The following is a 13,389-nucleotide window of genomic DNA, read 5'->3' as shown; positions in this document are numbered from 1 at the left end:
TTGTTGAAGACTCTATATGCCCTTGTGTTTGAGCCATAACCAAGTAAAAATCCTTCTACTGCCTTTGGAGCAAATTTAGATTTTCTACCTCTTTTAATAAGAATAAAGCATTTGCTACCAAAGACTCTAAAATATGAAACATTGGGCTTTTTACCGGTGAGAAGTTCGTAAGATGTCTTCTTGAGGATTCGGTGAAGATATAACCGGTTGATGGAGTAGCAGGCGGTGTTAATTGCCTCGGCCCAAAACCGGTCCGGAGTCTTGTACTCATCAAGCATGGTCCTTGCCATGTCCAGTAGAGTTCTATTCTTCCTCTCCACTACACCATTTTGTTGAGGTGTGTAGGGAGAAGAGAACTCATGCTTGATGCCCTCCTCCTCAAGAAAGCCTTCAATTTGTGAGTTCTTGAACTCCGTCTCATTATCGCTTCTAATCTTTTGTATCCTTAATCCGAACTCATTTTGAGCTCGTCTTAAGAATCCCTTTAAGGTCTCTTGGGTTTGTGATTTTATCTGCAAAAAGAATACCCAAGTGAAGCGAGAATAATCATCCACAATTAAAGACAATACTTACTCCCGCCGATGCTTATGTAAGCGATCGGGCTGAATAAATCCATGTGGAGTAGCTCGAGAGGCATGTCGGACATCATGATGTTCTTGTGTGGATGATGGGCGCCAACTTGCTTTTCGGCTTGACATGCACTACAAACCCTGTCTTTCTCAAAATGAACATTTGTTAGTCCCAAAATGTGTTCTCCATTTAGAAGTTTGTGAAGATTCTTCATTCCAACATGGGCTAGTCGGCGATGCCAGAGCCAACCCATATTAGTCTTAGCAATAAAACAAGTGTTGAGTTCATCCGTGTTTTTATTAAAATCAACCAAATATAGCTGACCCTCTAACACTCTCTTAAATGCTATTGAATAATCACTTCTTCTAAAGACAGTAACACCTACATCTGTAAAAAGACACTTGTAGCCCATTTTGCATAATTGAGAAACGGAAAGCAAATTGTAATCTAACGAATCTACAAAAAAAACATTGGAAATAGAATGGTTAGGTGATATAGCTATTTTACCAAGTTCTTTGACCAAACCTTGATTTCCATCCTCGAATGTAATAACTCTTTGGGGATCTTCGTTTTTCTCATAGGAGGAGAACATTCTCTTCTCCCCTGTCATGTGGTTTGTGCATCCGCTATCAATTGTCCAACTTGAACCCCCAGATGCATAAACCTGCAAAACAATTTAGGCCTTGTTCTTAGGTACCCAAACAGTCTTGGGTCCTTTGTCGTTAGAAACAAGCACCTTGGGTACCCAAACACAAGTCTTTGAACTCTTGTGTTTGCCCCAACATATTTGGCAACTACTTTGCCTGATTTGTTAGTAAGCACATATGATGCATCAAAAGTCTTAAATGAAATGTCTTGCTCATTTGATGCAGCAGAAATTTTCTTTCTAGGCAATTTAATATGAGTGGTATGCCTAGAGCTAGAAGCCTCATTTTTATACATAAAAGCATGGTGAGAAACATTATGAGGTTTCCTAGCATGAATCTTCCTAATTTTGTGCTCAAGATAATTAGCACGATATAAAATGTAACCCTCATTATCCTGAACCATGGGATCCTTGCCCTTCACAAAGTTGGACAATCTCTTAGGGGCATTAAGTTTGACATTGCTTCCCTGTTGGAAACCAATGCCATCCTTAATGCCAGGGCATCTCCCATTATAGAGCATGCTTCTAGCAAATTTAAAATTTTCATTTTCAATTTTATGCTCATTGATTTAGTAGTTAATTGAGCTATATGATCATTTTGTTGTTTAATTAAAGCAAGGTGATCATTGATAGCTTCAACATTAATATCTCTACATCTAGTGCAAATGGAAACATGTTCAACAGTAGATGTAGAGGGTTTGCAAACATTTAATTCATCTATCTTAGATTTTAACATGGCATTTTCATCTCTAAGACAGGAAATGGAATCATTGCAAACATTCAATTTTTTAACCTTAGAAACCAAACTAGCATTCTCATTTCTAAGACTGGAAATTGATTCATTACAAACATTTAAATCTTTAATCTTAGAAACTAAGCTAGCATTTTTATTTCTAAGGCTAGTAATTGAATCATGATAAATGCTAAGCTCTTTAGTCAAGTTTTCACATTTTTCTACTTTCTGAGCATAAGCATTTTTCACCTTAACATGCTTTTTATTTTCTTTAATAAGGAAGTCCTCTTGGATTTCTAAGATATCATCCTTATCATGAATAGCTTCTATTGATTCATTTAATTTTCCTTTTGTTTCATGTTAAGGTCGGCAAAAAGAGTAAGTAAATCATCTTCGTCTTCACTAGAGCTACCCTCATCACTAGATATTGTATATTTAGGGGTGGCTCTAGAGTGTACCTTCTTTTTCTTGCCGTCCTTAGCCATGAAACATTTGTGGCCGACATTGGGGAAGAGGAGTCCCTTGTTGATGGCAATGTTGGCGGCGTCCTCGTCGGAGGAGGAGTCGGTGGAGCTCTCATCGGAGTCCCATTCCCGACACACGTGGGCATCGCCGCCCTTCTTCTTGTAGTACCTCTTCTTTTCCTTTTTCTTCCCCTTCTTGTCGTCGCCCCTGTCACTATCACTTGAAATTGGACATTTAGCAATAAAATGACCGGGCTTACCACATTTGTAGCACACCCTTTTGGAGCGGGGTTTGTAGTCCTTCCCCTCCTATGCTTGAGGATTTGGCGAAAGCTCTTGATGATGAGCGCCATTTCCTCATTGTCGAGCTTGGAGGCGTCGATGGGTAGCCTACTTGGTGTAGACTCCTCTTTCTTCTCTTCCGTCGCTTTGAATGCGACGGGTTGCACCTCGGGTGTGGAGGTGGCGCCTTGCTCCAAGTTTATATCTAGGATCCCCATGTATTAATTGAACTTGAGTAGGATTACGAAATACAAGGGATCTAAGAATAACCTTGACCATTTCGTGGTCGTCCCATTTGGTGCTCCCGAGGTTGTGCACTTGGTTTACCATGGTCTTTACCCGGTTGTACATTGCTTGCGGCTCTTCTCCTTTGTTGAGGACGAATCGACCAAGTTCGCCCTCGATTGTCTCGCGCTTGGTGATCTTGGTCACCTCATCTCCTTCGCGCGCAGTCTTGAGTACGTCCCAAATTTCTTTAGCAGTCTTCAACCCTTGCACCTTATTATACTCCTCTCGACATAGAGAGGCGAGGAGTATAGAAGTTGCTTGGGAGTTAAAGTATTGTATTTGGGCGGCCTCGTCCGAGTCATAATCCTTATCCCCCATCTGTGGTACCTGCGCTCCAAACTCAACAATATCCCATATGCTTTCGTGGAGTGAGGTTAGGTGATGCCTCATTTTATCACTCCACATACAATAATCTTCACCATCAAAATATGGTGGTTTGCCTAAGGGAACGGAAAGTAATGGAGCGCGCTTAAAAATACGAGGATAGCATAGGGGCATCTTACTATACTTCTTGCGCTCATGGCGCTTAGAAGCGACGGTCGAGTCGGAGCTTGACGACGTGGAGGGCGACGAAGAGTCGGTCTTGTAGTAGACCACTTTCTTCATCATCTTCTTCTTGTCACCCTTCCAAAGCGTCTTGTTGGAGGAAGAGGATTCCTCCTTGTGCTTGTGGCCGGACTCCCTTGAGAGGGTTCTCCCCGAGCTTGCGGGCTTGTCGCCGGTCATGATCTCCCTCTTAGCGTGATCTCCCGACATCACTTCGAGTTGTTAGACTCTTAATGAAGTATCAGGCTCTGATACCAATTGAAAGTCGCCTAGAGGGGGGTGAATAGGCGGAATCTGAAATTTATAAACTTATGCACACACTAGAAGCTGAGGTTAGCGTTAGCACTTAAATAAAGTCCAGGAGAGAGGGGAAAACAAATCAAATGGAAAACAAGTGGATGAACATGGTGATTTGTTTTACCGAGGTTCGGTTCCAAAGAACCTAGTACCCGATGAGGTGGTCACAAAGACCGGGTCTCTTTCAACCCTTTCCCTCTCTCAAACGATCACTTAGACCGAGTGAGCTTTCTCCTTAATCAAATGGGTCACTTAGAACCCGCAAGGACCACCACACAATTGGTGTCTCTTGCTTTGATTATAATTCACTTGGGAACAAGAATGAGGAAGAAAGAAAGCGATCCAAGCAACAAGAGCACAAAGAACATGAACAAACACTCTCTCAAGTCACTAGGTGGTTGGAATGATTTTGGGGACTTGGAGAGGCTTTGATCTTTTGATTTGTGTCTAGGAGTGAATGCACTAGCTCTTGTATTGAATTAAAATCTCAGAAGACTTGGATGCTTGGAGTTGTGGTGGTTGGGGGGTATTTACAGCCCTCAACCACCAACAAGCCGTTGGGGAAGGCTACTGGCGATGGGCGCACCGGACAGTCCGGTGCGCCGCCACGTCACCCAACCGTTAGGGTATTGGAGCAGTCGACCGTTGGAGGCTTTGTCCTCATGTGGCACCGGATAGTCCAGTGCCACACCGGATAGTCACTGTTCACTGTCCGGTGCGCCTCTGACTTCTGCTCTGACTTCTACCGCGCACTGTTTGCATTGTCAGCACTGTTGCAGTCAACCATTGCGCGCAGATAGTTGTTGCCCGCTGACTCATCGGACAGTCCGGTTGCACACCGGACAGTCCGGTGAATTATAGCGGAGCGCGCCTGAAGAAACCCGATAATGGCTGGTTCATCTTCGTACGGACATGGTGCACCTGACACTATCCGGTGGCACACCGGAGAGTCCGGTGCGCCAGTCCACAGCACACTCAAGTTTCTTTGCTCCTTTGTATTTGATCCCTAACTTGAATATTTATTGGTTTGTGTTGAACCTTTATGCACCTGTAGAACATGTATTCTAGAGCAAACTAGTTAGTCCATTTATTTGTGTTGGGCATTCAACCACCAAAATTAATTGTAGCAAAAGGTTAACCCTATGTCCCTTTCACAAACACACTAACAATCCACATCACGATGACGTTGGATGCCACCTACCTATGGGGCTCCCTCAACGGTGTCCTCTCCGCGCTCCGCCATGCCGCATGTCCAAAGTCCGTCGCCTTCCACTTCATCACCTCCTCGGCCTCCACGCCGTGCCACCTCGCAGCGCCATGCGCTGTACTAAATCCTTGCCCACGCTCCTGGCCACTGTGCACCGCTTCGACGCACGCCTCGTCCGGAGCAAGATCTAGTCCCCCGCCCGGCACACTCTCGACCAGCCCATCAACTATGCCCGAAAGGGGAGGAGGTGTTCGAGGGCCTACTATTAGGACGGGTGGTGCTTGGCAGTAGGGCGACGCAACCAAGTCGGTGTAGGAGAAGGCGGCGATGTTGGGGCTATGGTGGACAGGGAGGAGTAGGTTGGGTGTGTACTCTGCTCTAGCTCCTCCCAGCGGCGGTGAATTCTGTGGCAGCTGTCGGTCCACCTCCGTTGGTGGTGCGCAAGCCAATTGTCGCTCGATGCGGAGAGGAACGTGAGCTGCTGCTGGAAATAGGAGGAGAATGAAAACACTGTGGCCACTGCTAGACACATGGTGTTTACGGATGCAGAGGGTTAACTGTTGGAGTTGGTCTTATAGACCAACCCAGAAGGCTAAGTAATGCAAATGCAACCAACGCCTGCTCACGACCACACCTCACAAGTATGCTAGTTGAAAGCTTCGTATAAGTTGACTAGGTATGAACTAGTGCGTTGTGATGAGAGTAAAAAATTTGTATGAAACATAGATATGGAACGACAAATATCACTATGCTATGCAAAATCTGTGTGGCAAACATTATCAATATCATAAAACAACTCCAATTACTGCTACTTTCATGACTACATCTCCCGCCCGAGGTCGGCATCGGGTGAGTCATGATTGTCTCCTGCCCGAGGTTGGCTTCGGGCGAGTCGTGACTGTGTCTCCCACCTAGGGTCGTCCTGTCACACCCAGTTTTGGAAGGTAAACTGAATGTGAACCATGTACGTGCCAGGATCAGAAATTCACGTACACAGCGATTACATAAATGACTCATCATAGCACAATGCTTCGAATAACAATATAGAGTAAGTAATAATATGAAAGACTAGAGTCATTTACATAATATAATCAAAGTACACAGAATAGAAACGTAGCCAACGTAAATAAACCCACCACAGGCAGCTGACTGGGGGAGGTCGATAGCCTAATCCTCGAACTCATCGAAGTCCTAGAACTCCTGGAGATCCGCCTCGATGCCTTCTTCTCTACCTTAGCATAGATTGCACCAAAGGCAACCTTGTGTTTTGTGAAAGCAAGGGTGAGTACACATCAACGTACTCAGCAAATGTCCTGTTTGGCAGAGGTGGACTAGCTTTATGTGGAGTTAAGCTCAAGCAGTTGCTTTTAGTTGGTCAGGTATTTATTATTAGTGGAAGCTAAGTTTTATCATATAACCAACCCGTGAATCATTTCCTCATCGAGGAACATCATTATCATCATCAAACCAAAATAATAAATAGAACCATTGTATATCGAACCAAATGTATCTCAAATCATTTGTATCTCTAATCAAAGAGGATCCCAAGGCCGCTCATAACCGTGAGCACGGCTGATATATCAGTTTTTAACCCTATGCAGAGGTCGCACACTTTACCCACGAGTCATGATTCCCTTTCTACCCGGGAAGAGCTAATCCCCATTGACCACTACCTAGGTGGCCAGACAGGGTATCACTACGTAGTATTTACAAAGACTCCCCTAATGCATAGCTGCTCGTTAGGTTTCGCCAGTTGTACAAACGCAGTACACCTCCCCAAGGTGGGTGACTAACAAAACCAAATCGAATGAACCTCTCCACCCCCCTTGGCAGAGCGAGCACTACGCCCCGACCCCCATTGACGGCCCTCCGGCAAAGCCAACTATACCCTAGGTTCATCTAATTAATCAGCTAAGGGCGTCTCATTCCATTCTCATGGCTGCACTGTTATCCCGGGTGGTCACTCCACGAACAGGTCCTTACGGAGAGGCACTCAGGGAAAATGGCCCAAGCCCCCTAGAGTATCACAATATCATCATCGGGATAACATCATCGTATCATAAATATTCACATCATGTTCGTTGATTAAGTAAAGCAATAGCATGAAGCTAACCATAATAACCCAAAAGGTAATCAAGGACAAGGTAAATACAAAGCTAGTCAATCCTTAGGTTTCAATTAAGTAATGCGGGACAGTGAATTATAAGTGAATGGGACATAATGGGTCAGAGGACACTTGCCTTCACCAAACAGATGCTCAAAGTCTTTAACTTTGTAGAACTCGAAGAACCAGATCACTTGGTCGCCAACACTTGACCGTTGATTCCTTGAAGCTCGGAAACGAATCGCGATCTAATCGCAACGTGAAGCGAAGACGAACAAGCACAAGAAAACAAACATATATATGCATAAGAACATTACACCATACAAAGAAAACATAATAAAAACATGCAATACGAAATAGAGAACGCTACTATGGTCACACGACGAAGAGAAATGCGACAGTCGGAGCTATGGTCGAGAAGATATCGCGTTTACGCTGAACAAGTATAACTATAACCTTTAATTCGATATTATCAAATATAAATTATATTTAATATTTAGTTTTGATTAACCTGCTATACTAACAGCTGTCAGATAAACCAGAAATTTAATTAAAGCGAGATATTCTAAGCGAGGCGAATTTACGACGCACAAAACAACACGACAGCGTGCAAACGATGCGCGGACACACGCGATATAGCACGCTGACGACACCAAAATAGTGCGCGCGACCAGCGCGAATCAGCACGCCACCACGTGCGGAACAACACGCGCGACAGACGAGAAAATACCAAACAGAGGACACATTTATACTAAACAAATATCAAATAAATAAATAAGTAGTTAAGTTAGTATTTGTCATGTTAATGTTTATTATAAAAGCGCAAGTTGAACGCTACACGTTTAATCTAATTGAATATTAATCTAATAAATATTAGTCGACCAAACCTTAAGTTAATTATCTAAAAATATGTGGCCTAACGAATTAACGTTATTAACGTGAGTGATTATAAGTGGAAAACAATTTATTATCACGCGCAGATGTCGCGCGACACACGTGATCGACACGCGAGATACGCGCACACGACGTGTGACGACACGCGACACTATACAAAACAGCACACGGACGGCACGCGAAACAACGTGCACGACAGTGCGCGAGTCAATGCTACTATGGGCGCGAATAGCACGATGACACACAAACGATGCCGCGCACGAACAATAACAAACAAATAATTAATTAACAGTATTGAAGCTGATATTAATCAAGTTAATTAACATTTATATTTATAAAAGCACGAGTTAAAACTATAGACTCGTTCTAATTAAATTGTTATTTTATTAACCCTCGAACAAACTAAAAATTAATTATTCAACTAAAATATGCGACACGACGACCACGAGCGCCACACGTGGGAACAGCGCATGCGTCACGTGCGAAGGAGCACACGAAAAGCGCGCGCGACCACATGTGACCATGAGCAAATAACGTGTGACGATGTGCGCGAACAGCACGCGACAACACGCGCAACAGACACGCGGCGCGAATGCACGAACGAACAATGGCGACGCACAAACAGCACGCGATTGACACGCGGAATAATGCGCACGACAACACACGAATAGCGTGCGCGACACGCGGTCATCACTAACAAATAACGTTTTATACTAAACACTAAATATATGTTAAATACAACATCTAAGTTGTTAAAATCACATTACCACGTATTTACAATCGCATAATTAAAATCATAAATTTGATCCGATTGAGTAGTTAATTTAATGACCGACAACTAACTAGGGAATTAATTAGCGCAGAGGGAAATACGCAGGATTCTCACCTTCACGATGACGCACGGCGAGGCGAGGCTGAAGACACAGCTTGCTCCGGCGTGCGGTGCTCGCAAGCGAGCTCAGCTCGGTGACTCACAACGGCGAGGGCGATCAACGACGAGCCAACGCGGAGGTGGGTCTGCGCACACTGGGAGACTCGACGGCAGCGGCACGAGACTGTTGCTGCGCACCTAGCTGGGCGAGCGAGACGGCTCCAAGCGCGACGTCAAGGGCGGGCGAGACAGCTTCGCGGCCATCCAGAGCGGGCGATCGACACTCGACCGATGTAGGGGCATCACCGGAGGGCCAAGATCAGCTGAGGGCCCAGGCATGGCAAGAAGGCGAAGGCGCCGACGATGGCGAGGCGAGATCGGAGATGAAGGCGCGGTGTCTGACGGCTTGTATGGTGAGGTAGAGATCAACGGAGGAGCTCGACAACCGAATAAGCAGGAGGGGACGCTGGCGCGGAGACAGCAAGGACGTGCCGACGCCATGATCATGGACGACGGCGCTCGCTGCAGTCTAGCAAAAAGGACATCGGCACCAGGAAGCCAATAATTTGGGCGACCACGAGGTGAACGCGCTGGGGAGGTTGAGCAAGAAGAGAGCACGACTGTTGCTTGTCTCCTTCCTATGCTCGAACGCAGCTCGGACTCGCGGCGACGAGCAGAGTTCGTGCCGAGGCGGACGACTGTGAGCGTGCGAGCACGCGGCGCGATGGCAGTTGTGTGGCTGTCGCGGTGACGAGCAGAGTTCGTGCCGAGGCGGACGATTGTGAGCGTGCGAGCACGCGGCGCGACGGCAGTTGCGTGGCTGTGGCATGAGCGGAGACGGGCACGGCAAGAGGGACAGGGTGGGGGCTATGTGGGCGCATGAGTGAGAGGAGTGGGGCAAGTGACGGAGGGAGACATGGGGAGCATGGACGGTTCAGGAATTTTGGCGCTGTGGTCACGTGCCGAGTGGGAGAGTAGTTTTCCACCCATGCTGCATTTGTCGAGAGAGAACAGAGAACGATCGTGGAAGATGAGCAGGAATAGTGGATAAAAAATAGAGGTCCACCTATCAGCTGATGCAAGAGAGAGGGAGGGGAGTGGGAATGAGCGTCATGACATTGGGCCGCTCGAGAGATGCTCGTTTCGTTTTATTTTGTTTACTGTTTTTCTTTCTTTCTTTGTTTATTTTATATAGATATAGATATACACTTATCTATATAAATATATATATATATTTTTTCATTTTATATCATGCCAAATAATTTAAATGAAATTAAATGCGATAGCAAACAAAACTATGCTTCAGCGTGAAATGCAGCACGCAAAGCTTCCCTAGGGTTCAATTCAGTAGGCTTACGCTAATATATAACAAAATAATTCCTCACACTTTAGGCAAAAAGAAAAGAAAAGCATGGAAACAAGAGGGTAACACCTGAGTTTGGTGGATATTAGAAAATAAATTTTATACCCCCAAATTCAAGGTGTTACACGGCCTCAGGCGAGTCGTGACCGTCTCCCGCCCGAGGTTGACCACGGGCGAGTCGTCACTGCGTCTCCCCTCCGGGGTCGACCTCGGGCGAGTCGGGACTGTGTCTCCCCCCGAGGTTGGTCTCGGGCAAGTTGTGACTATGTCTCCTGCCCGGGGTCGACCTCGTGTGAGTCGTGACTGCGTCTCTTGACCGGGGTCAGCCTTAGGTGAGTCGTGATTGCATCTCCCACCCGGGATCGCCCCCGGGTGAGTCATGACTGTCTCCAGCTCGAGGTTGGCCTCGGGCGAGTCGTGACTGCTTCTCCCAAGCCTGAGTCCCCTCGAATGAGTCGTGGTCGTCTCCTGCCTGAGTTTGGCCTCGGGCGAGTAGTGACTGCGTCTCCTGCACGAAGTCGGCCTTAGGCGAGTGGTGACTGCATCTCCTGCCCGAGGTTGGCCTCAGGCGAGTCGTGATTGTGTCTCCCGCCCGGGGTTGGCCTTGGGCTAGTCGTGAATGTGTCTCCCTCCCCAAGTGGGCCTCCGGCGAGTCTTACTGCGTCTCCCGCTCAGGGTCAGCCTTGGGCGAGTGGCGACTACGTCTACTGCCCGGGGTCAAACCTCGGGCGAGTCGTGTTTGTCTACCGCCCGGGATCGACCTCGGGCGAGTCGTGATCGTCTCCCGCCTGAGGTTGGCCTCGGGCGAGTCGTGACTGCGTCACCCACCTCGCTGTTGTCGTATCTCGGATGTGGCGAGGCCATTAAGTTTAATTCTAGAATTATTTCGGTCAGCCAACGAGATTAAGTTTTAGAAAAGACTATTCACCCACACTAGTCCACCATATAGACCCTACGACAGCAACCAATGCCACCCATAAGTAATGGTTATAACTAGTGCTTCATATATATTATATGCATCTTATTCATTTTTTTAATAATCATGTCCTAGAAATGAGGTTCATACCTAGGAGGATCGGATCAAAAGCTGTTGTGGCATTAATCCATGATCAGAGTGCTCGACACCAATACCGGGAACCATCCATAAGTGTGTCAAGTATTGCTCACCAATTTCTCAAATATAATTGCGCCTAAAAGTAAGGCACTTATAAATACTTCACCGGACAAATATCACTATTCGGCACAAGACATCTCAATATCTCATTGTTTATAATTCAATATGTTGAGTAGGACACTACTAAATATAGATTCAACACAGACACTTAAATGTATGAAATCAACCATGAAAGTAAGATCAGACATCACACTCGCATTATTCAATTGATGCTTTCCTTTCATATATCAAGGCATAAAAAAGTATAAAGGTAGCCTTTGCTAGGCAACCTAGAGAATATATGGAGTTTCTTCAACGGTTTCCTCGCTAGTGTTTGGGTCCACGCTGAAGTAGATGACAACACGTATAGTTCCGGGTGCGAGTTGGTTCGCAGGCCTCGGGGTCTCGTTCAAATTCACATCTAGTGACTCAAGGAATGTTACATCTGACCGTTGTTCTTCTATTTTTTCAATTGCATCATTAATCTCCCAGCCAATCAACTCGGGCCAACTGGTCTTGTCCGGCATAGACATGATCACGTACTATCCTTAGCTTTTCTCACTTTTAAAACTGTTATAATAGCAATAAGAAGCAATAATCGAGCAACGTTAGTGTAATGAATAGAAACATTTATATGTTGTTTTGTGCTAATGCTATCATGCATACTTTTATAGTAAGCATATATCTTAATCGAATGCACTACATAACTACCGAGCTGCAAACAGTGTATTAAAATTTTCAAAGCAATTACTAACAAAGAAATACATGTGATAACCTTGTGAGAAGAACACAGTAGCCTTTGGCGATGATACGTACTCTATCCATGTATAGGTGTATATATATACACAATGACATTTGTATAGTTGCTTGGCTGTTGTCGGTGAAAACAAGGCAAATATTTTGGCCACCATTAATTAGGAAACACAATCATATTGCCCTTTTGCTGCCAATAACTGTAGTTATATCTTCGACAATAACAATGCATGCTGTCTTTCCTCGCTTTGACTTAGTATTTGGGTGAGGTGGACCAGGCGAGGACTACAACGTTGTAGCTGATGCTGGCCTGTACGTACGTAGCTGGCCGGATGGATGCAGATGCAGATGCTTGTACGTTGCAGGACGGTGTGCTGGCTTGTACGTTGTGGCTGTTGCAGGACGGTACGTAGCTGATGATGGCTTGTACGTAGCTGGGAATTGGGCTGGCTGGGAGAAGACGGTCGTGGCGAAGGGTATGGCGACGATGGCGAGCGTAGGAGACTTCCGGCGAACAGCAAAGACTGGGCATGGCGATGGCCGACACCTGTCATTGATGGCGAGCAACAATGGGAAATACGAGAGGGAAATACGCGCGAGTGGGGAAGGTGACAGACGGTCGACTTCTCTACGGCGCAGGCGCGGGGAGTCGAGGAGCAGAGCAGCAGACACGAAGTGGCGGTCGGCGCTTCAGCTTTCTCATGGCGGCGTCGTCGTCATCCGATTCGTGCATGCGGGCAAGGGGCTGGAAGACGAGCAGAGCTGGGAGGCCCACACGTAAGTGAGATGAGGGGGGAGGGGAACGCATCGTGGAAACAGCTGGGGCTGCTGGGCCAAGTGCCGGTCCGTCGCTACCGGAATTTAGCTCTTTGCCGAGTGCCATATTCTTTGCCGAGTGTTTTTTTTCGGGCACTCGGCAAAGAAGCTCTTTGCCGAGTGTCACGCAAAAAACACTCGGTAAAATAAAACACTCGGCAAAGAAGCCCTTTGCCGAGTGTTTTATTTTTGACACTCGGCAAAGAGTTTCTTTGCCGAGTGTCTTTTTTTGACACTCGGCAAAGGACTCTTTGCCGAGTGCCACAAATACAACACTCGGCAAAGAGCTCTTTGCCGAGTGTTTTTTCTCCAACACTAGGCAAAGACAATTTAAAAATCACATTTTAAAGTAGTAAATTAATTCAAATGAAAAAGTTTTCAACTACAAATTTGTATAACTTA

The sequence above is a fragment of the Zea mays genome, chromosome 8 (assembly GCF_902167145.1).
Source record: "Zea mays cultivar B73 chromosome 8, Zm-B73-REFERENCE-NAM-5.0, whole genome shotgun sequence".
In the NCBI taxonomy this organism is placed as follows: Eukaryota; Viridiplantae; Streptophyta; class Magnoliopsida; order Poales; family Poaceae; genus Zea; species Zea mays.
The sequence above is the reverse complement of the archived record's forward strand: the minus strand, read 5'-3'. Positions refer to the sequence as shown.